Source organism: Nicotiana tomentosiformis, chromosome 3 (genome assembly GCF_000390325.3).
Source record: "Nicotiana tomentosiformis chromosome 3, ASM39032v3, whole genome shotgun sequence".
NCBI lineage: Eukaryota > Viridiplantae > Streptophyta > Magnoliopsida > Solanales > Solanaceae > Nicotiana > Nicotiana tomentosiformis.
In genome coordinates, this window is record NC_090814.1 from 14541963 (window position 1) to 14563972 (window position 22010).

The window sequence follows — 22010 nt, forward strand, 5'->3', positions numbered from 1 at the left end:
CACTTGCCATATTTTGCGAGTAAATAGTTAAATAATTTCACTTGAAAAGACTTCAATATATGTCGATGTGCATGTCTTAAAGAATATTTTCAAAATTAAGCCACTAAACTTTATTAAAATCTGAAAATGTAAGGAGCCTAGCAGGTGAAAAAAGGAAAATATTATTCATTAAACATGCCTTGAAATATAAACTTTTGTTCTTTCATGGTCAAAACTTCAAATAATATGATGGATAATTAAAAAAATATTAAATATCATTTTGTTAGACCGACTCAACTTATAATAAGAGTAATCACTAACATTGATAAAATAGAAAATACCCAAGCACCCTTAAGTAAATATAAAATTAAACAAATAAAATTTTATAGCTAACAGTAGGGGAGATTCAATGAAACTAATGGTCTAAGATCAAACTATAATAAAAGGCCTTAAGATTATTTCATAAATTCATGTAATAATGTGATAAATTAAAGTGATTTACTTTCTCATTTATGGATCAATCGGAAGAGACAAGAAAAATATAAGAAAAAGTAGATTGGCATTGAAAAGTTAAATTATTAGAAGCATAAAAATGAAATAAATATAGTAGATGAGAAAATAAAACTTGAAAAGGGAGATAAAAGTACTAATTAATAAAAGAGAAGAAAATTTATCATAATTTATTTACTCATTCAACTAACCTTAACGAAATTCAAAAAAGTATATAATTTAGAATATATTACTAAGGATAATCATACACACTATATGGTAATATTCAGAGTAGTATTTTTTACACCAAAAACATCGTCTATGAAAAGATATTAAGCCAGATACAAAAATATAATATAACATGATTATCTTCATAAGAATATATATAATTACAAAAATTTTATAATTAACCTACCTAAATTCTTAATCATTGCAAGTTCAGAAGATAACCATTAACTCAGCATTCAACTATTTCATTTATACAATATTTATTGTTACAACAACACCAATAATATATCCAGTATTATCTCACACCGTGGGGTCTGGGGAGAGTAGTGTGTACGCAGACCTTACCCCTACATTGTGAGGATAGGTGTTACAACCCAAATTCGCGTACCTTAGATCACGCCGTAAGTTAGTCGACATAAATCAAAGAAGAGATTATCTTTGAGATGATAAGAAGTTAATCCTATTGGTCTTAAACGATACAAGGGCGTATAAGAGTGGTTAACAAGTATTAGAAGTTAAACGAATCAAGGATGTTGTAACCCGTATTTTTGGGTAATACTAGAGGTGATTAATTTTCCCAAGAGGTCATGTTTTAATGTATTTGAATCATATAATATCCGTATCATAAGCCTTGAAGTCAAGCGAGTTATGAAACAAAGTCGATAAAAGTTGTCGCAACTTACGTTTATAATTTTACTTAAACTTTAGGTCAAATGTTACTACATTTTTCTCACAATATACTTGGAATTATGGGGTGATCTACCTATCAAATTGAAGATCTACGAGTCTAGTTTCCAACGCATTAAACCGTTCGTCGATACGATCTCAGAATAGAGAGATATTTGTATTTTCGTGAGAGTGCGCCAAGCAGCTCTCTATGGGGCCCACATAGGCGGTTTAAGGCATATGGATATATATAAGATACCTCAACCCCATTTTAAGTCATTATTTTTCAGTATATTCAGACCTTAGAACCCTAAAAGCACTCTCTCAAGGTTCTATCATGATCCAAGACCCAAACAAATGGCAAACAACACAAATCAAGTGTCGGGAATCCCGTGGCGCTAGTTAGTTTCTTGTTCTTCTTGTTGTTGCTGATTTTTGTGTTGTTCCAGCTCATGTGGGAGGTTGTTTTAAATGTTTTATGTTCTGTAAATACTCCTTCAAGTTTTTAATATCAACCCTAGGTGATTTCAAGTCTTCTAAAGTAATTCTAGTGCCGAAAAAATCCGAATTGATTGCTAGTTTCGCTTCCTTGTTCTTGTGGCAGAATTGGAGAGATATTTCGTAGAAAATTAAGGTCAAATTAGAGTTGTTATTTCTGTTTAAAGGTAAGGAACCTCTTACTCTATATATATATTTAAGATTATTCAAGTTGCGGCTAAGTCGTTGAAGCTAGAACTTGTGAAATATATATATCGAAAGGCTTGGTAGTAATGTTGTTGGTTGGTGGACTATTTTGGGAGGCTCAATATGATTATTAATGATGTTGTTTGGGATGTTTGGTGATTGTATTGACTTGTGTGAAGTCATATAAATAGGGGAGGTGCTGTCCGTTTCATCGTAAAATAGGTTGCGGTCGATACATAATAGTTACGACGCTTAAACGATAATGATAGTGTCATTTCTCTTATTGTAGACTAAGGAGTCGTGACATTTGCATAGCTTGAGGTTGGGCAGTATATACAAGGTATGTGAGGCTATCCCCTTCATTCTTTTGCACGACTCCGATTGTACATAATGTAATGAACGAGCTCCCAAAGATACTCTACTCTTAGAAGCTAGCAGTACTTACATTGCTGCCCTTCTTATGAAACGATTGATATTGATGTTACTTCTCTTATTCTTATATTATCAATGTTGTTGGTAGTTCCTGATTCTTATAAGATTCTTGATGAAGAGTTAATCCTAATAACGTGTACGAAGGATACCGACCTTACGTCACTCCGAAAGGTTCAAAATGTGATTCCAATGAGTCCATCATGCATCATATATATGTATCTATTTTACTCTACCGAGCCGCGCTATAGTCGGCCGGGTATGGCACCTATTGTACAACCACTGATCAGTTGGGTTTTACCGAGCTCCACATGGCCGGGTATGATTCTACCGAGCCCTATGATGGCCGGGTATATTTTACCGAGCCTATTACGGCCGGGTACGATATGATGATGGTGATGCCCACAAAGGCGTATGTTTTAAAAGTCTATGTATATATATGTATGTATCATGTGTTTCATGTCAGTAGCCCTCAAAGGTACCCAGATGTCACAGGTTGTATATTCCCTATCCCTGTTTATATAACTGTTCTTACTTATGCTTTTCTGCCTTACATACTCAGTACTTTATTCGTACTGACGTCCCTTTTATTTGTGGACGCTGCATGTCGTGCTGCAGGTCCTGATAGACGGGTAGACGCAGCTCCCCCACCACAGTAGGCTGTCCAGTTCAGCGGTTATTGGCGAGATCCCTTCTCCGGACTTGCCGTGGTCTTGGTATGCATTTTTGTTATAGACATTATGGGTATGTCGGGGCCCTGTTCCGACAATGTTGTAGAACTTATGTTCCTTTAGAGGCTCATAGACAGGTGTCGACTCATGGTAGCTTGTACCTTATATATAGTTTCTTGACAGTCTTGTCGTCCCATGTTATGTATGTTCATGACATTATCTTTCATTGTTGGATGTTCATGATCCATGTCTACCATTTATATTGATCTTGTCGGCCCTTAAAGATAATAAGGAAGGTTAGATAAAATGTACGTTGGTGCTCGGCAAGTATGGCCCGGGTGCTAGTCATGACCCTCCAGTTGGGTCGTGACAATAGGGATACTATTTCCAATAGACTCTCGACTCAGGAAAGCATAAACACCACATTGATAAAAATATAGACAAGAAGGGACAACACCAAAAAGTCATATAAAAGCAGAATAAACAACAAGATAGTAAGATGACCAATAGTGAAAGAAAACAACGGTTAGTCATAGAAACCTACTACCAACAAAATGCGAGAGTACGTACCAATACTACTGGTATGAACAATCTAGACCACCTACCCTACTACCCTAATCCTCGACCTCCATACCTTCCTATCAAGGGTCATGTTCTCGGTCAGCTGAAGCTGCGCCATGTCTTGCCTAATCACCTCTCCCCACTTCTTCTTCAACGTACCTCTACCTCTCCGCAGGCCCTCCAATGTCAACTTCTCACACCTTCTCACTGGGATGTCTGTGCTCCCCCTCCTCACATGTCAAAACTATCTAAGCCTCGTTTCCTACATCTTGTCCTCAACAGGAGCCAAATAATCAAGTCTATGTGGTAATTAATTTAAGGGAACATAAATTTATATATCTACATTGAATAACGTATCAAGTTTAGGGGATTTTTCAGTATTCTATCTTTCAAATATGACTCCCCATCGTGTTATATTGCATTGAATAACGTATCAAGTTTAGGGGATGTGTAATATTTATTGTTAATTTTATAAAATATTGCATTTATTTCGATATCAATTGCTATTACAGATAATTTATTTTTAATTCTAATTTTCATACACTTTTTATAAATAGGCACAAAAAACACGTACGTATACTAAAATTAGTACAAATAAATAAAAAAGAGGCTAAATCATAAAACAAATACTGCTATGATCTCGACTTAATTATGGATAGTAACTTTATTATTTGACAGTGACTAAAATAACAAGATTTACAATATCTCAATATCGAATGACCATATCCACTGCAATATATGATGGCCAACTTGCTAGCAAGTTCTGGCAAAGATCTGAGAAAATGAATAATGAACTTTTCTTTTCTTTTTTAAATCATAATAGGGACAATAGTAAAATCACTGCATGAAGAAAGCAACTAGGGTGAAGAGCAAAGAGGTGCCAATCAAAGCACCAGAAACAGGAAAAGAGAAACCAGCGCCAGCATCTGGCGATAGTGCCGGAGCCATTCCAACTTCCTGTGCGGAGGCAGCAACCGCAACAACAATGACAGCGAGCACGAAAGCCTTGTAGATGTTAAGTTGCGCCATTTCTATACAAGTGAAGAAAAGGTATATTTGCCTTCTAGTGTTAAAAGCTGATTCAAGCAAGCAACTTGAGCACTTGGATTGAAGTAATGAAGTTGTAGGGGAAATATGTTTGATATTTATAAGTAACGAACGAGAGAAGGAGCTTAACTTTTGTAATAGCCACTTGGAAGGAGACCAACTCAAATGGCGTGTAAATTGACGACGTTTGTTATATTATGGTGACCAAAAACACCATTATTATAAGACGTGTGCTAATAATTGGGCGGCGGCCTATATAATTCTGCCATATGGTATGGAGATGCTATAGTGGTGGTTGGCCTATCCATGTTATTGTCGGTAACGTCACAAATTCAAATCTTAACTCGAGTAGATTTAATTTTAAGCCACGCACCAAAGACTTTAAATTGGAGACTCAGCGCTATTCTCCTTGCAGCCAATTTTGATACTTGGTCTCAGTTTACGCGGATGGTACATATGTTTTAATCGAGTGGAAAATTAGGCGGATTAAGTTTGTTCCGCTCACAAAATAATAAACGAAGTTGAGAGGGTCAATCAAAGATATTTGATGAAGTCCAACTAAAAATTTCATGTAACTTAACCTGGTTATTATAATAAGCAAGGGCCAAATGCCTTTAGGGGGTGTTGCTAAGGGTTGAATCAAATCTCCTTCGCGACCGAGACGGTTTGAAGTTTTTAGCATTGAACTCATTATATATTTAAAGTTATTGGTTCATATTTACTATTTTTATAATTTTAATAAATTTTTATATATAAATTTTTACTCCGCGTCGAAAGTTATGAGTTCAATTGAACCCGTCGACAATGCACTACATCCGCCCTTGCTCGGCAGCTGATAAAATTCTGCCACATGGGGTGTTATATTAGAGCAGTGGTTTACCCATCGGTCTGATATGTCTAAGCATTAAATAAAGTCAAAAAATATATAAAAAAGCGTCACTCTCTGATTTATTTTATATACGTGATACTATTTTAGTTTTAATGGAAAAAGATTATTATTATTATTCTATTACAAAAAAATAATTTCGTTATATACGATAATTTAATTTTAAATTTTTTATTTTAATTTAAATGACATGATATGATCATATAAATATATTACTTAGTAGATTTAACAATACATATTTTAAAATTTTTTTATTGCCAAACAAGTATGATTATATATTTAAAATTAAAATTTTTAATCTTCGTGTTCAGCGAAAGTTCTTGTAAAATAATGGAAGACAGGGAGCTATAATCATGTTGAGCAAATAACTTGGCCATTTCTCATATTCAATAACAATAAATCAATGTAATTCTATTATTAATGAAGTTTGAGAAGATAATATGTACGCAAACCTTCCTCCTATATCGTGAAAATGGAGAATTGTTTTCCGCTGGGCTAAGCCTTCTCTCAAATTCGCTACCACCAAATTATGAGCTGTTAGGTGAACTGGCCATTTCTCAAAATCGCTAGTCTCGCCCCTGTCACTCTTCACATACGGCCCCACAAATCCCTCCCTCCGCTCCTATCCTTTATAATCACCACGCATTATTGACCATCTTCTTCACCAACTCACAGAACATATTGTACCATACCACAATTTCTCAATTTTCCGATAACAACAGATCTCAGAGATTATGGCTCAAATTAGCATTACAATCCAAGCCTTGATTCTCGCTGTCCTCCTTGCCGCCGTTGCTTCTTCCGCACAGGAGATTGGGATGGCACCGGCTCCGTCACCGGACGCCGGAGCGGCGTTCTCTTTACCGGCTTCCGGTTCCTTGATTGCGACATCTCTACTTGTCTCCTTATTCGCTCTGTTGAGACAATGCGTTCGTTTTTGAACAGAGATTTGCGTTTTCAGGATTGATTTGTATAGTCGTTTGGTGATTTGTCATTGTTCGGGTATTAACCTGATTCTTTTGTTAATATATTCGATTTATTGGAATTAATTTCTTTGCTTATATTATATTTGGATTTCGTAGCTTTATTGAATTGTTGATTTTGAATTAATTTATTCCATTCTCTTTTATTCTAATGCACTTCTAAAAAATGTCCATCTTAACGAAATGCTAAGATTTGTGCTTGATTTTAATTTATATTAAATACTGTTCCTATGTCAATTAGTACAATTTGGAGGCAGCGTTATGATGATAATGAAGACTTAACAGAGAAGATATACCAGTAGTTTGACATTGCAAACCAAGTAATGAATGATTAAAAACCCATAATTTTGCTTATGCAAAAAGTTAAATTAACTTTCCTTCTAAATAGCTTCAGAAACCGAGAAGATAATGGTTTTGGCCTCGAGAAGACTCAATCATGGTGACACTAGATACAAACGGGTAAGGAGCAATTCAAATATGACCATTATAGAAATGTTATAGAAGACCCCAAGATTTCTTTGGCCTTTATTAGATTTTATTATCTTTTATTGTTATTCATCACCTTTTAACTACCTTTTGCATTAGTATTGGTAATTAAGGGGGTATAATTTGTAGATCATATATCACATAACTCTAGTATAAATAGAGGTTTTCATTCTATTGTAAAGACATGACGAAATACCGGTAGCAAAAAATTAATATTGTTTCTCTCATTCTTTCAAGCTTTATACGAGTGTGGTCGAGATTTTTCAATTATTCTTGATCCCGCTGGGAACATTCTGAAGCTCAGGCTTGTCTCTTCTTTATTTATCCTTATTTATTCTGTTTGCACTTTATTATTTTATTTTATCAGATCAAATTAATCCATGTGTCTATAAACCATGTTATAGTACTATTTTTTGGGTAAACAGTTTGACGCTCACCGTGAGGCATAGATAATTATGGTATTACTTTGATCCATTCATCTTTTACTAACACACTTTAAAGCTTTTCTGTTGTAAGCATAAAACAACTATGGCACCCAACGATGTCAACAACTCGCTCAATGTTGGATCAAACAACAACGACGAGCCCGTGGACAATATCCATGATAGAAGTCAACAGGATGGTTCAACTAATAAAACTCGTCTCGATAAGAATGAGTCACCTTCGAATCGGGTAGAAAGAAATACTTGACGTGCGAAGTGTCCTACCCCTAATGATTTGGATGACGAGCCCATTGCCGACACTGTAAAGGTCTTGAGACTTAGATTAAGTCGGGTAACTTCGGATGCCTCTTGACGACCTCTATTATGTACTTAGATTAAGTCGTAAATAATCGTAACTTTTTTCTTGGTGCTTGCAGGCATTGGTGCTTCATCACGAGACATTTCTCTGATATCGGGAAGATTTAAACCATCATGAGGCCGAGACTCGAGGGCTCACTGAGAAGAAGGGATGCTTACAAACTTCTTAGTGAGAGACTCCAGGCTGAGCTAGAGGCGGCTCGGAAGGAGCATGCCGACCTGGTCGAGCAGGTAAGAAGAGTACTTGAGGTTAGTGACGATGAGTCAGTTATGGTGGCTAACGGTCCGAACCCGCAGGTCCAAAAAAAACTTGATAAAATCGAGCAGCTCCAGGCAGAGGTGGATGTAGTAAAGGCCGAAGCCTAAGAATGGAAAATAAACATAGACCGCTTGCCCTCGAAAAAGAAGACTGGCCGGGCACAGCTGGCCTCGGCCGAGTCTTCGAGCTGCGAAGAAAAAGGCCTTGGTGCAGGCCAAAAAGATCGAGGGGCTTCAATCTCATCTAAATTCGGCTGTTTCCGATCGAGAAAAGCTGGCCAAAGAGCTCGAGACGGCCAAGTCGGAGGCCAAGGTAGTTAAAATCGATGCCGACGAGATGGTGGCCATTTATAAGGCCGATACCGAGGCGGCTCAGGTTCGAGCAAAGGATGTCATCGAGTACACGAAATGGCAATCTCGAAGGGAGGCCCTCGAGGAAATTCATGCTCGGGGTTTCGACTTATCGGCTGAGATTGAGATTGCCAAAGAGCTCGAAGCCGAGGCCAAAAAACTGGCCTTTCCCGAAGATGATGAAGGTTCTGAGGATTTGGGCGAGTCCGAGGAAGACAGGGGGGTGAATGTGATGATGCGGCTCCCGGCGAAGACTAGGCCACTTAGGCTCTTTTCAGATGTTTTTGTTTTTTGCTTTTTATATTACCCTTTTGTCGAGGCCGTTTGGCCTTTGTAAAAATTTGTTTCAGGGCGGTTTTGTAAAAAGACTTTTTGATATGTATATAAGGCTTTTTCCCTTCAACAGCTTTTAAATTTTCCCTCTGCTTTATTATTTATATTCGCAAAGATCGAAATGCCTTAGCATGAAGTAGTTAGTTTACATTTGGAGGTTCGAACAAACCTTGCCTTCAACATTATTTCATTTTAAGACATCGTGGGAATTCGGTATTACCGGAAACTTTTTCCAAAGTAGTTTAGATTATAGTTTGTCGAGGGTGGTCTTTAGAACCGATTATGAAATTTTTTGAAGGCCTTGTTTTAGTTACGGGTCTCGGACGTCTCCGAGCCATTTCAGTATGGCCGTAGACATTTTAGTTCGGGTGTTGCCCAATGGGTTTTAATCCGAGTTATCTGGGATTTTCCTAAGATAACAGTCCCCGAATGGGGTGGTTGTAGCATTTAAGGTTCGGGCGTTGCCTAATAGGTCTTGTTCCCTTGGGCTCCGATAGCTTGAGCCGTCCGAGTTTGATTTTGAACGGCAGTCCCTGATTGGGGTGATCGTTTGAACCCGGTAAAAGGCGGCCCTTGGGCTCGGTACCTTTAGGGGATCGAATGTACGAAATTCCTTAAAAGAAAAAAAAGAAATTCTTAAAGGACAAGATATTTATCCGCAAGGTAGAAACTTCTTTTATTCTTGTGTGTGAGAGTTACACATGTGTACATGTTTCATGCCAGGGATTGAGTAGTCTATGTGGGCACGGTTCATGTGACCGCTTGGCCCTTACAGTAAATCCTACCGATCGAGCCGATATCATTGAATCGTAAAGTTTCTTTCCTTGCTAAAGTTGTTATTCGAGGGCCGAGCATAGAGAGGCATCAAATACTGTTGTCGTGACCTTCGATACGGATTCGTAACCAACCTTCAATTCTAAGTTAGCACGATTTACCGTTGCCTCGTTAAAAACCTTGCCGAAAACCCATTTGGGACAAAACTGGTTCAAGGGAAAAAGAGTGCAACGCACGCTTTCAGACCTAAAAATTATAATGTTTCTCGATGATTCCCTGCAAATGTTAGTTCGGAATGTAAATAAATAAAAGGAAATGAATGGGATCGTACCTTAGCAATAGTATCGCTTCAAGTGAGCTATGTTCCAATTGTTCGGTAGTTGCTCACCCTTCATCGTTCTGAGTTTGTACGATCCTTCACCGGTGATCTTGATAATTTGGTAAGGGCCTTCCCAGTTCGGCCCCAACATCCCTTCATTCCAGATTTGGGTGTTTAATGTAACCTTCCTTAGTACCAAGTCCCCGATACTAAAGTGTCGAAGGTTGGTCCTTTGATTGTAATATCTCTCGATCTGCTGCTTTTGGGCGGCCAACCGGACAAGGGCTAATTCGCACCTTTCATCCAATAAATTGAGGTTCATGTTCATAGATTTGTCATTTGATTCCTCGGTTGCATATCGGAATCTGAGACTTGGCTCTCCGACTACGACCTGTATCAGAGCTTCGGTGCCGTAGACTAGTGAGAACGGGGTGGCCCCGGTACTGGACTTTGAACTAGTTCGGTTTGCCCATAAGACTTTAGGTAGGATTTCCTTCCACATTTTGTTGGCGTCGGTTAACCTCTTTTTGAGGCTTTGGAGTATGGTTTTGTTGGTCGATTTTGCTTGCCCGTTCCCACTGGGGTGGTAGGGTGTTGATAAGATCCTTTTGATCTTATGATCTTCGAGAAACTTGCTTACCTTGCTACCGATAAATTATTTTCCGTTGTCACACACGATCTCGGCCGGCATTCTGAATCGGCATATGATATGATCCCAAATGAAGTCAATGACCTCTTTCTCCCTTACCTTTTCGTGTGCCTGGGCTTCCACCCACTTAGAAAAATAGTCAGTCATAAACAATATGAATTGAGCCTTACCAGGTGCCCATGGAAGAGGGCCGACAATATCTATTCCCCACTTTATGAACAGCCATAGTGACAAGACCAAATGGAACAGTTCCCCGGGCTGATGAATCATCGGAGCGTGTCTTTGACATTCATCATATTTTCGTACGAACTCCTTTGCGTCCTTTTCCATATCAATCCAGTAATAGTCGGCTCTGATAACTTTTGGAACCAGTGATTCGGCGCTTGAATGATTTCTACAGGTGCATTCGTGGATTTCCCTTAAAACGTATACGGTGTCCCCTGGTCCAAGACATATCGCGAGTGGGCTATCGAACGCCCTTCTGAACAGGGTTCCATCTTCAGATAGGCTAAACTAGGTTCCTTTGTAAGTAAGGCCCTTGATTCCTTTGGATCCGACGACAGTTTTTTGGTCTTCATGTATTCTATATATTTATTTCTCCAGTCCTAAGTTAGGCTCGTTGAGTTAATCTCGGCATGGCCTTCCTCCATTACCGATCTCATAAATTGTACGACTGACCTCGAGTTGAATTCGTCGTCCTCGACCGATGACCCTAGGTTAGGGAGGGCATCAGCCTCACTGTTTTGATCCCGAGGTATGTGTTGCAAAGTCCATTCTTTGAATCGATGTAATGTTACCTGCAATTTATACATGTACCTTTGCATTCGTTCTTCTCTGACCTCGAATGTCCCATTAATTTGGTTTACCACAAGGAGGGAGTCGCTCTTAGCTTCAATTATATCTGCCCCAAGCTTTTGGCTAGTTCGGGACCTGCAATCATGGCCTCATATTCGGCCTTATTGTTAATCAATTTCACAGTCCTAATAGATTGCCTAACTACATTGCATATTGGTGGCTTCAATACGATGCCAAGTCCGGACCCTTTTGCGTTCGAGGCGCCGTCCGTAAATAGGGTCTAGATTCCCAAGGAGGTCCCTGAGTTGATCAATAACTCTCTTTCGACCTCGGGTATTAGGGCCGGCGTAAAGTCAGCTACAAAGTCCTCCAAATTTTGAGACTTAATGGCGGTCCGGGGTCGCTATTCAATATCGTACCCACTGATTTCCACGGCCCATTTGGTCAGCCGGCCCGAGATCTCGGGCTTATGCATAACGTTTCTCAACGGGTAAGTTTTTACGACACATATGGGGTGAGACTAGAAGTATGGTTTTAGTTTCCTAGAGGTGCTTAGCAAAGCGAGCGCCAATTGTTCTAGGTAAGGATACCTAGTTTCGGTCTCACCTAGGGTCCTGCTAACATAGTAAATTGGAAATTGCGTATCTTGCTCTTCCCGAACCAGGACTCCACTTACCACTATCTCCGAAACTGCCAAGTACAAATATAGTTGTTCGTCTTCTTTCGGTGTGTGAAGCAGCGGTGGGCTCGATAAGTACCATTTGAGTTCCTCCAAATTTCATTGGCATTTCGGGGTCCATGAGAAGTTATTCTTCTTCTTCAATAGTGCGAAGAATCGGTGGCTCTTGTCGGATGACCTCGAAATGAATCGCCGCAGGACGGGTATGCACTCGGTTAATCTTTGCATGACCTTCACGTTGTCCACAATCGTGATGTCTTCGATAGCTTTGATTTTGTCGGGGTTGATCTCGATTCCTCAGTTGAATACCATGAACCCGAGGAATTTACCTGATCCAACTCCAAATGCGTATTTCTCTGGGTTCAGCTTCATATTGTATTTCTTAAATATGCTCAAGGTTTCCTGTAAATATTTTAAATGGTCCTCTGCTCGCAGGGACTTAACCAACATGTCGTCAATGTAAACCTCCATTGATTTTCCTATTTGTTCCTCGAACATCCTATTTACTAGGCATTAGTAAGTGGCACAGACGTTCTTTAAATCAAATGGCATCATGTTGTAGCAATAAGTGTTGTATTTAGTGATGAAGGAGGTTTTTTCCTGATCACCCAGGTCCATCCGTATTTGATTGTACCCGGAGTAGGCATCGAGAAAATTGAGGATCTCGTGGCTGTCCGTGGCATCGATCATTCGATCGATGTTGGGCAAAGGGAAAGAATCCCTGGGGCATGCCTTATTCAAATCCTTATAGTCTACACACATTCTTAATTTGTTCTCTTTTTTAGGGACTACTACTATATTTGCTAACCAATCCGGGTATTTAACCTCCCGAATGGACCCTATTTTAAGGAGTTTAGATATCTCGTCCTTGATGAAAGCATGTTTAACCTAGGACTGGGGTCTCCTCTTTTGCTTGACCGGATGGAACTTCTGGTCCAGGCTCAGCTTGTGAGTGGTTATCTCCGGTGGGATCCCTATCATATCAAGGTGGGACCAAGCGAAACAATCTATGTTAGCCATAAGAAATATAATGAGTTTTTTTTCCTACGCTCGGGATTTAGCCTCGTGCCCAGGTATACATATCGATCGGGTAGATGCTCGACCAATATGACCTGTTCCAGCTCCTCGGCCGTCGATTTGGTGGCGTCGGAATCATCAGGGGCTATAAAAGACCTGGGTACCCCATAATCATCGTCTTTATCAGTCTCCTATTTTTTCGGTTGGGTCGGAGCTAGTGTCGGTAATTGCTATTTGGTTTCTAGCTTTGTAATCGAACTCGACCCCTTTGTCATTGTAAGTGCGGATATCAGAATTGCCTTTTCGACCGCAAACATCTCCTTTATGGATGGCTGTTGTCCGTAGACCATTTTAATTCCATCCGGTGTTGGGAATTTTAACACTTGGTGCAGAGTTGAGGGTACTGCCCTCATGTTGTGGATCCATGGCTTTCCAAACAAAGCGTTGTACCTCATGTCTCCTTCGATTACATAAAACTTAGCTTGCTATATGGTACCGGCGGTGTTTACCGGTAATATTATCTTACCCTTAGTGGTTTCACATGCCATGTTGAATCCGTTTAGAACTCAGACTGTAGGCACGATTTTGTCTTGTAGACCGAGCTGCTCCTCGACCCTCGATCGAATGATGTTGGCCGAGATACCTGGATCAATTAACATACGTTTAACTCGAATTATTTTTACGAGTACAGATATTACCAGCGCATCATTGTGGGGCTGTACAATCCCTTCCGGGCCTCATCATTGAAAGATAAAGTTCCTTCCGGTATGTAGTCTCGAGTTCGTTTCTCTCTAGTGATAGATACTTTGGTATGATTCAACATTGGTCCCTGAGGGATATCGACCGCACTGATGATCATGTTAATGATGTGTTGAGGTTCTTCTTGTTCTGTCTGTTTGTTAAAATCCATGTTCCTGAAATGATTCTTGGCTCGGTCGCTCAAGAATTCTCGAAGATGCCCGTTATTGAATAGTCATGAGTGCCATGATATTTGCCATGATATTTGCATATCTGGTTAGGATCCCTTTGGGTTGGATCGGATTGTAGAGGTCAAGGCCATTTGGTATCTTTGATGCACCCGATAACCGACAACATCGGCATTAAAGTTATATTCCGATAGTCGCGGTGCTTCTTTAAGCCCGATGGACCTGTTGAAGCTATTTTTGGTCATGAGTCCTCGGTTGCTCTGACTTTAGTCATTTCTCCTTTCTTTTCTCATGGAGTTCCGCCCTGACCCACTGCTTCTTCGGTCTCCATTATATGCTGATACCGATCCCTGTTTGTCCTCGGTTCACGATCGATGTCTCTCTTGACTCTGTCGAAGGTTCTGACGGGATAAATATACCCCAAAGAGGCCCCAAGTTGATCATCTTCCACTTTGATCTTCGATTGATACCGGTTATGCACAACGGCCCAAGTAACGGCCGGATATTCTATCAGGTTTTGTTTCAACTGCTGTGAGGCCACCGAGCTTCAAACATTGAGCCCTTGAGTGAAAGCCTGAACAGCCCAATCATCAGTGACCAGCGGCAGATCCATTCGTTCCATTTGAAAACGGGACACGAACTCTCTAAGCATCTTGTTATCCTTCTGTTTTACTTTGAAAAGGTTTGATTTCCTGGTCTCGAGCTTGATGGCTCCGGCGTGTGCTTTCACGAAAGAATCGCAAGCATAACAAATGAATCAATAGAATTAAGAGGTAGGTTATGATACCATATCATAGCCCTTTTTGATAGGGTTTCTCCGAACTTCTTCAATTGGACAGATTCGATCTCATCATCCTCCAAGTCATTCCCTTTGATGACACATGTGTAAAAGGTTACATGCTTATTTGGGTCGGTCGGTCCGTTATACTTAGCAATCTCAGGCATGCGGAATTTCTTAGGGATCGCTTCGGAGCAGCGCTTGGAGGAAAAGGTTTTTGCACGAACTTCTTGGAATCCAGGCCTTTTAATATTGGCGGCGCTCCTGGGATTTGGTCTACCCTACAATTGTAGGTTTCCATATTTTTGTCATTAGCTTCGATTTTCTTCTCCCCTAATTCTATCCGTTTTGTCAGCTCCTCGAGCATCTTTATGATCTCGGGGTTTGCCCCCGATTCATGTTCATTTGACCTTTCTATGACCGGTTCATCCCTGCGGATGACTTCCTGGGGTGGATCGGGCTCAACCCTGCTTGGTGCATGGCTTTGGTTCTGTAACTGAGCTATCTCCGCCTGTTGAGCCTGTACCATTTCGAAGATCACCCCGTAGACTGATCCCGTCTCCTTCAATATTTTGTGTGTTTCGAGTTGCCGATCGGGCTCCACCACATACGTTATTTTCGGGGTCGGTAGGCAAGTTTGCGTCGATATCCATATATGAATTAGCGTCAATCGGATCTACGATCGGGATTCCGATGGGATCAACGGGCCGTACTCCTTCACCGGGCGCTATGTTGTTATTTTCGCCGTGGTGACTGGACTCGTTGTCAACATGTAGGGGTGCTGATTGAGAGTTTGACATTTTACGTTTTATCCTGAAATCAAAGACACTTCAAAGAGCAAGTGTAAAGTAATGTGTGTTATAGAGATTTGTATCAAAAAACTACTATTATTCTTAGTCCCACAATAGACGCCAAACTGTTTACCCTCAAAATCGGATAACAATTAAATTTATAAGTGGTTTTAAGGATACGTGATTTAATTTGATACTAAAGGACAAATCAGATTGTAATTGAAATAAGTAATGGAAAAGTAAATGCTAACCACACAAGTTGAACAGTCTTAGCCTTGAAGGTTTGCCACCCTCGAGCGAAAAATGCTTTTCTGATATAAGAGCAGAAACAACAAGAGAATAACAAGAACTTGACGAGAATAATAATATATTACTTTTGGATGCGTGTTACAATATGTTTTACAAGTAATCAGACCCCCTTTATATAGTAGGGGAGTCCTACTTTAGGTACAATTCTATAAAAGGTAAAAATCTCATGGTTTGCTGATTTTTCGGTTCTTTATTGATACGTGCCGAGATTCTCGTTAAAATATCCGACCGGTTACGGATATTTCGGCCTTCCGTTATTTCGGTCTTCTGTTGGTTATATCGACAATGTTTCCTCGAGCATATTCGGGTTCAGGGTCGATTCCGGGATCATGGGCTCAATGTTCTCGAGGACGGACATTCTAACCTCGTGTTCTGGTTCGATGAGACTCGTGGTCGATCTTCAACCCTTCGCGTTCCGAGCCCGATCTGTCGTGCAATATTCGAGCCCGATTTCGACCGTATACAAATACATAAACAAACTAAGTAAAAATGAGAACTTCATATATTATACAATATTATAACTAAATAAAAATAAGGAATTCAAAGGCATGAATAAAGTACGTAAAAAGTTTTAATTTATCATTTAATAATTATATTTTAATATAATTAGTTACGAACACCTCATAGAAAGTGTAAATATAGAATTTTTATAAAATAGGAGGTATAAGGGTTGGATTCTAAAATACATGGGGTATACCTGACCTTATTCATATTATGGGGATGTTTAGTGGAATTAACCTTTTTTCTTTTTGGTAATTAACGAAGTCCGACTTTAAAATCATGTAAGTTGAGCTGTTTATGTTGAGAAAGGGCCAATGCCATTAGGGGTGCTGCTAATGATTGAACCAAATCTCCTCAGCGGCTGATACAATTCTGCCACATGGGGTTGTTATCATAGACAGTAGTCGTTTGGCCCACCCATGTTAGGGTCGGTAATGACTAAGCATTTATTAAAGCAAAAAATATTTCTTTTTTTTTTTCTGGTACGAAAGATAAATATCATTAATTAACTAATGCGTACAGAGACATTGGTGCCCAAGTTGTACCCTATTACAAATTAAGGTATTACTAGTAGTAGCGACATTATTTATGGTATTCCTAATGGAACTATTATCACAACAACCTAAGGAGGTTGATATTAGCTGATGTTCATCCATGTTTCCATTTTGTGGTTAGTTGCTGCTCCTGTCCACTGCTACAGCATGGTGATCGTCTGAGGCACATGCTGTCGATGGTAATGAGCGCATAATTGTTAGCCCTTGCTTATCAGCTTCCAAAATAGGTCTTACAAAAAGTGATGGTCCATCAAAAACTCGCATGGTAAAGTTGCCTTCCAAAATGCTTCCTGCTTTTGCCAGTTGATCCACAGCTCTATTTTGTTCTCTGTACGTATGGTGAACCCTGGGATTATGGAGCCTCAGCAGAAGATGCCTGCAGTCAAATAGTAGGTTAGCATACATTATATTGTCACAATCGAGCATAGTGATTACCTCCTTTGCGTCGACTTCCACATAAAGTGGTGATAGATTTTATTGAATTGCTATTCTAAGTCCCTGTATCAAAGCGTACAATTCTGCTGAAATAGAAGATTGGCTTGGTATGTGCCCTGAAAAACCCACGATCCAATCACCATTATGATTTCTAATTAGTCCTTCAATATCATCCGTAGTCAATGTTGACGAGTGAGCCTCATCTGTGTTTAACTTATATATGTTAGGCTTAGGAGGTATCCATTTAAGAGGGGTCATGATTCGCCTTGGCAATTTGTGATACGAAGCTGCCAGATAAGAAAATTCAGTGGCTTGTTGTGTTGTAAAGTTGATGCTTATACTGGTACGAATTCCATCATAAAGATTTCGATTACGAGTGATCCAAATGTTCCAAAGGCTTAAAGGTAAGTAAGTTTTTGAGTTAATGTTGTATGGTAACTTCAAGCCTTTGTAATTGATTAAGGAGAGAAGCCATTTTTGTGGTGTATCCAAATGGAGTAGAGCATTAATATGTGTCCCCATTCCCAGATTATTCCAGTAGTATTTAGCATTAGCACAAGTTAGAAAGAGATGATTTAATGTTTCATCTGCCTCTTGGCAGTATGGACAAGTGGCATCAGTGATAATATTGAGTTGTTGAAGAAATTGTCGTGTTGGCAATCTGTTGTGATTAAGTAACCAAATGAAATGTTTTATTTTAGGGTATATAGGTAGTTTCCATATCCATTTGAAGTTACCCAAAGGATTTGCACTATCAGTGAATTCGCTTTCCAAGGCATTATACATTGATTTAATCGTAAAGTTGCCGTTGCCGCCGTTGCTTCCTCCGCACAGGAGACTGCGATGTCACCGGATGCCGCAGCCGCGTTCTCTTTGACCGGCTTCCGGTGCTTTGATTGGGATATCTCTGCTTGTCTCTCTATTCGCTCTGTTGAGGCAATGAATTCGTTCCTACTATTTGAGAGAGTCCCTGTTTTGTGTGTTGTGAACAGAGATAGCACTTTTTCGGTATTTGGTGAATTGGTGGTTTCTCATTGTTCGGTATTAACCTGATTCTTTTGTTAACTTATATACGTATCAGTGGTTGAAATAAAATTCTTTTTGTATATTCTAGTCTGTTTTAGTTCCCCTTTTTATTTTATTTTATATCGTTTTCCAGAAATTAAACGTATATATACATAGTTACATGCCATATGTGTCAGTGTATACTAACATTTGTAATTTACACTTAATATCACAAAAGAATTTATAGTAAGTGAAATGATACTTCACACTACTAAATTCGTTTTTGTTTAAAAATTTATTAACGTATTTCACTTTTTATTCGAGGTAACTAAAGTCATAATGTATATTGATCCAAGATAAAATGGAAAGAACTAATGCTCCTTCTACAGTTGAGATAACTAAATTTGATGTAAATACCAGATGTATATACATTGTTTCAGTATTCTTGTGCATTGCCTTATTAAAGTTGTACATGGTATGTTGTCTTTTCTTTGTTTAGGAGAAAACAACGACTTTATTTTAGCTACCAGCCAAATACTAAAGGTTACCATTTTGCTTTATTGGGGGGCGAAGTACGAAGAGATTGTAGCATTTGAGGTGTAGAAATATAATTATTCTCAGGAAGAGTCATAGGTAATCTTAGAGCGCGGAGATTTTATTGAGAGTTTTGTCTCTTGGTAGAAAAATGTACAATCCTTTCCCCCTATTAAATTGAATCAATTAAAAAAGAGATCAGTACTACGTATATGGCCTCCTGTTGTTTGATCCAATATTGAACCAAGATGAGGATCCTCACTTATATAGATTCTTAGTTTGACCTCTTGTCTTGCTTTTTAGAAAGTGAAGAGAGGTCATTTCTCATACTTGCTCGGTGTGCCCTCGAACATGTATTGTGAAGGCATATCACACCATCAAGAGAACATGAACTATGCATGTGAAGTTGTGCTTGATTCATACTTGTATAACACTTTATTACAACACTAACCAACTTCCAAATCTTAAACTTGGGGTAAAATTCATGGATGGTCATCCCGTTTTTATATATTACCCAAAATTTATTATTTTTTCTTTTGTTACATAAAAATTATTTTACTTTGCTCAATTTTTTACAAAAATAACTTTAATCATTTTTTGTTAAAAACTCACCTAAAATGTGAGAAAATAACAAAAAAATCCTCATATTTTGGGATAAGTTTAAAATGCTCCCTTAAATATACTCTTTAGTAGTTTTCTGTCAAAAGTGTACTTTTGGTGTCCATCGAGTATTTAACAAACTATAATTATTACTTTTATGAAAAATGTGAAAATGAATTTACTATGGAATCACATTAAAAGTGTATTTTTTATAATTTCGGCTATTTTTGGCTTATTTTAAGATTTGGCATAGTTTTTTGAGTAGCTATTTTAAAATTTATTTTTAGCATCTTGTGCATTTTAATTTTGCGACTTCCGGATTTGACAAGTTCATCACATCAAAGTATTTAGTCTTAAATACTTGCAATTAAGAATAAGATAACTGACTTTTGTTATTTCATAATTAATCATGTGGTCTGAATATCTAAAATTCATATATCATGAAAGGAGTTAACTCATTTTCAAGGTGAATGTAGATTAGTGACATTAAGTCGATTGTAGTGATTGGTAAATTTACGCTCATCCATTGGTTCGAATTTGGACAAATCATTAAATTTTTTTATCATTTGAAGGATCAAATACTAACTATTTAATTTAGTCCGGAAGAAGTGTGGTTTGTTTATATATATTGCAATTGGAAGATACAAAGTAAAAGTGTGACGTTGCTTCCTTGTTTACTTTTGTAACGACCTTGGATGGTCATATTGTGTATTTGAGCCCCATTCTTCTATTTGATGCTTTCCATATGTGTGTTTGTTATTTTCAACTTACAAGATTGATTGGTTTGGTTTCGGGAAGGTTCACGAGTGATTTGGAACACTTAGTGTCATTGCGAAAGCTTAAGTTGTAAGAGTTGGCCGATATTTGACTTTTGTGTAAACGACCTCGGAATGGTGTTTGAGTGATTCCAATAGGTTTTTATGATAATTTTGGACTTAGGCATATCTGCAGAATTAGATTTGGAGGTTCCTAAGATATTTTGATGCTATTTGTCGAAAGCTGACAATTTGTAGGATTGGAGAGTTCATAGGTTTGATCGAGGGTTAACTTCGTGGTTATCGGATTCAAGTTAATGTTCCAGAAGATGTAATAGGTTTTTTATATTATTTGAAATTTGTGTGCAAATTTCGGGTTTAATCAGGATTGGTTAGGGTTGAATCAGACGCTTGGTTCGAAGTTTGGAAGTTAAAAAACTGAAGAGAAGCTTAACATATATTTTGATTCTTGATTCTTGGTTTAGATGTTATTCGTTGTGTTTTGAGAATTTGGATAAATTTGAACTAGGTATTAGGACTTGTTCGTATGATTGGACAGGGTCCCGAAGACCTCGAGTGTGTTTCAGATGAGTTTAAGAACATTTTGGAGTTTGAGGATAGTTCTGGTTTGGTGTTTTCGCACCTCCGAGGTCTGGTCTGGTGTTTTTGCACCTACGAGGTTCTAGACTCGCCACTACTTCTTCGAGGTTAGACTTGATACTTACTGGGTATCGACTGTGGTGTACTCATACCATACTTCTGAACATCTTTTTGTGCAGATCTTGTGACGACCCGATAGGTCATTTTGAAAATTAGCTCTTATTTATGTGTCCTGATACCTATGTTAGCTCCGTTTGATGTTTCTTGGATTGCGTGCATGGTCTGTGTCACTTTTTTGAAAAGATTTTATGTGAAAAATTGAAGAAAATATAATTTTTTACTTTAAAAATAACTTGAGTTGACTACGGTCAATATTTTCTAAAAACGACCTCGGATCAGCGTTTTGACGATTCTAGTAGGTCCGTATCGTGATTTTTGACTTGGACGTATGCCTGAAATTGAAATTGAAAGTCTCTAGATTGATTTGACTCATTTTGCTGAAAACTAGTATTTTGAAAGTTTAAAAAATTTCCTAAGTTTGATCATAAGTTGACTTCATGACTATCCGGTTCGAATGTTGATGTTGAAACTTGGACTAGGTCCGTATTACTATTTGAAACTTGTGTTCAAAATTTGGTGCAATTCGGAATTTATTTGACATGATTCGGACGCTTAAATGTGATTCTAGTTGTTCTTGAGTTTAGTTAGAAATTTCATTCATTTGGAGGTTCGATATGTAGACTTAGATGTTATTTTGGTGATTTGATCACACAAGAGTTCATATGATATTATTACACTTGTGTGCATGTTTGGTTTGGAGTCCGAGGGGCTCGGGTGAGTTTCAGACGTGTTTCGGATGAGTTTGGATAGTGCAAAGATTGATGGTGCAATGCCCAGCTCTGGTGTCTAATACAGATCTCGCATTTGCGAGCCTCGCTTTTGCGTACACATGTTCGCATTTGCGAGCATGGTCTAGGATGGGGTAACCTCGCATTTGCGAGGAAACTGTTCGCAATTGCGAACTGCTCAGGATCACTTTTGCGATCACTTGGTCACATTTGCGATGCCTGACAGCAGTAGAGCATCTTCGCATTTGCAAAGATTTTGGTCGCAATTGCATAGGTGGGATCTGCGCATT

At 38.7% G+C, this 22010-nt stretch overlaps 2 long non-coding RNA genes across 3 annotated transcripts; both read left to right on the forward strand.

The window, feature by feature from the left end:
• Positions 1-5956: 5956 nt before the first annotated feature.
• On the forward strand, positions 5957-8921 carry LOC104105013 (uncharacterized). 2 transcript variants are annotated; one of them, XR_688241.4, is made up of 3 exons: positions 5957-7883; positions 7969-8140; positions 8207-8921. It is a non-coding gene; the product is annotated as an uncharacterized lncRNA (long non-coding RNA). The 2 variants fall into 2 exon arrangements; XR_011414611.1 differs by having other exon boundaries at positions 7969-8921.
• A 7948-nt stretch (positions 8922-16869) lies between these two features.
• Positions 16870-18533, forward strand: LOC117278947 (uncharacterized). Its single transcript, XR_004509327.2, has 2 exons — positions 16870-17485; positions 17606-18533. It is a non-coding gene; the product is annotated as an uncharacterized lncRNA (long non-coding RNA).
• The last annotated feature ends 3477 nt before the right edge of the window (positions 18534-22010 follow it).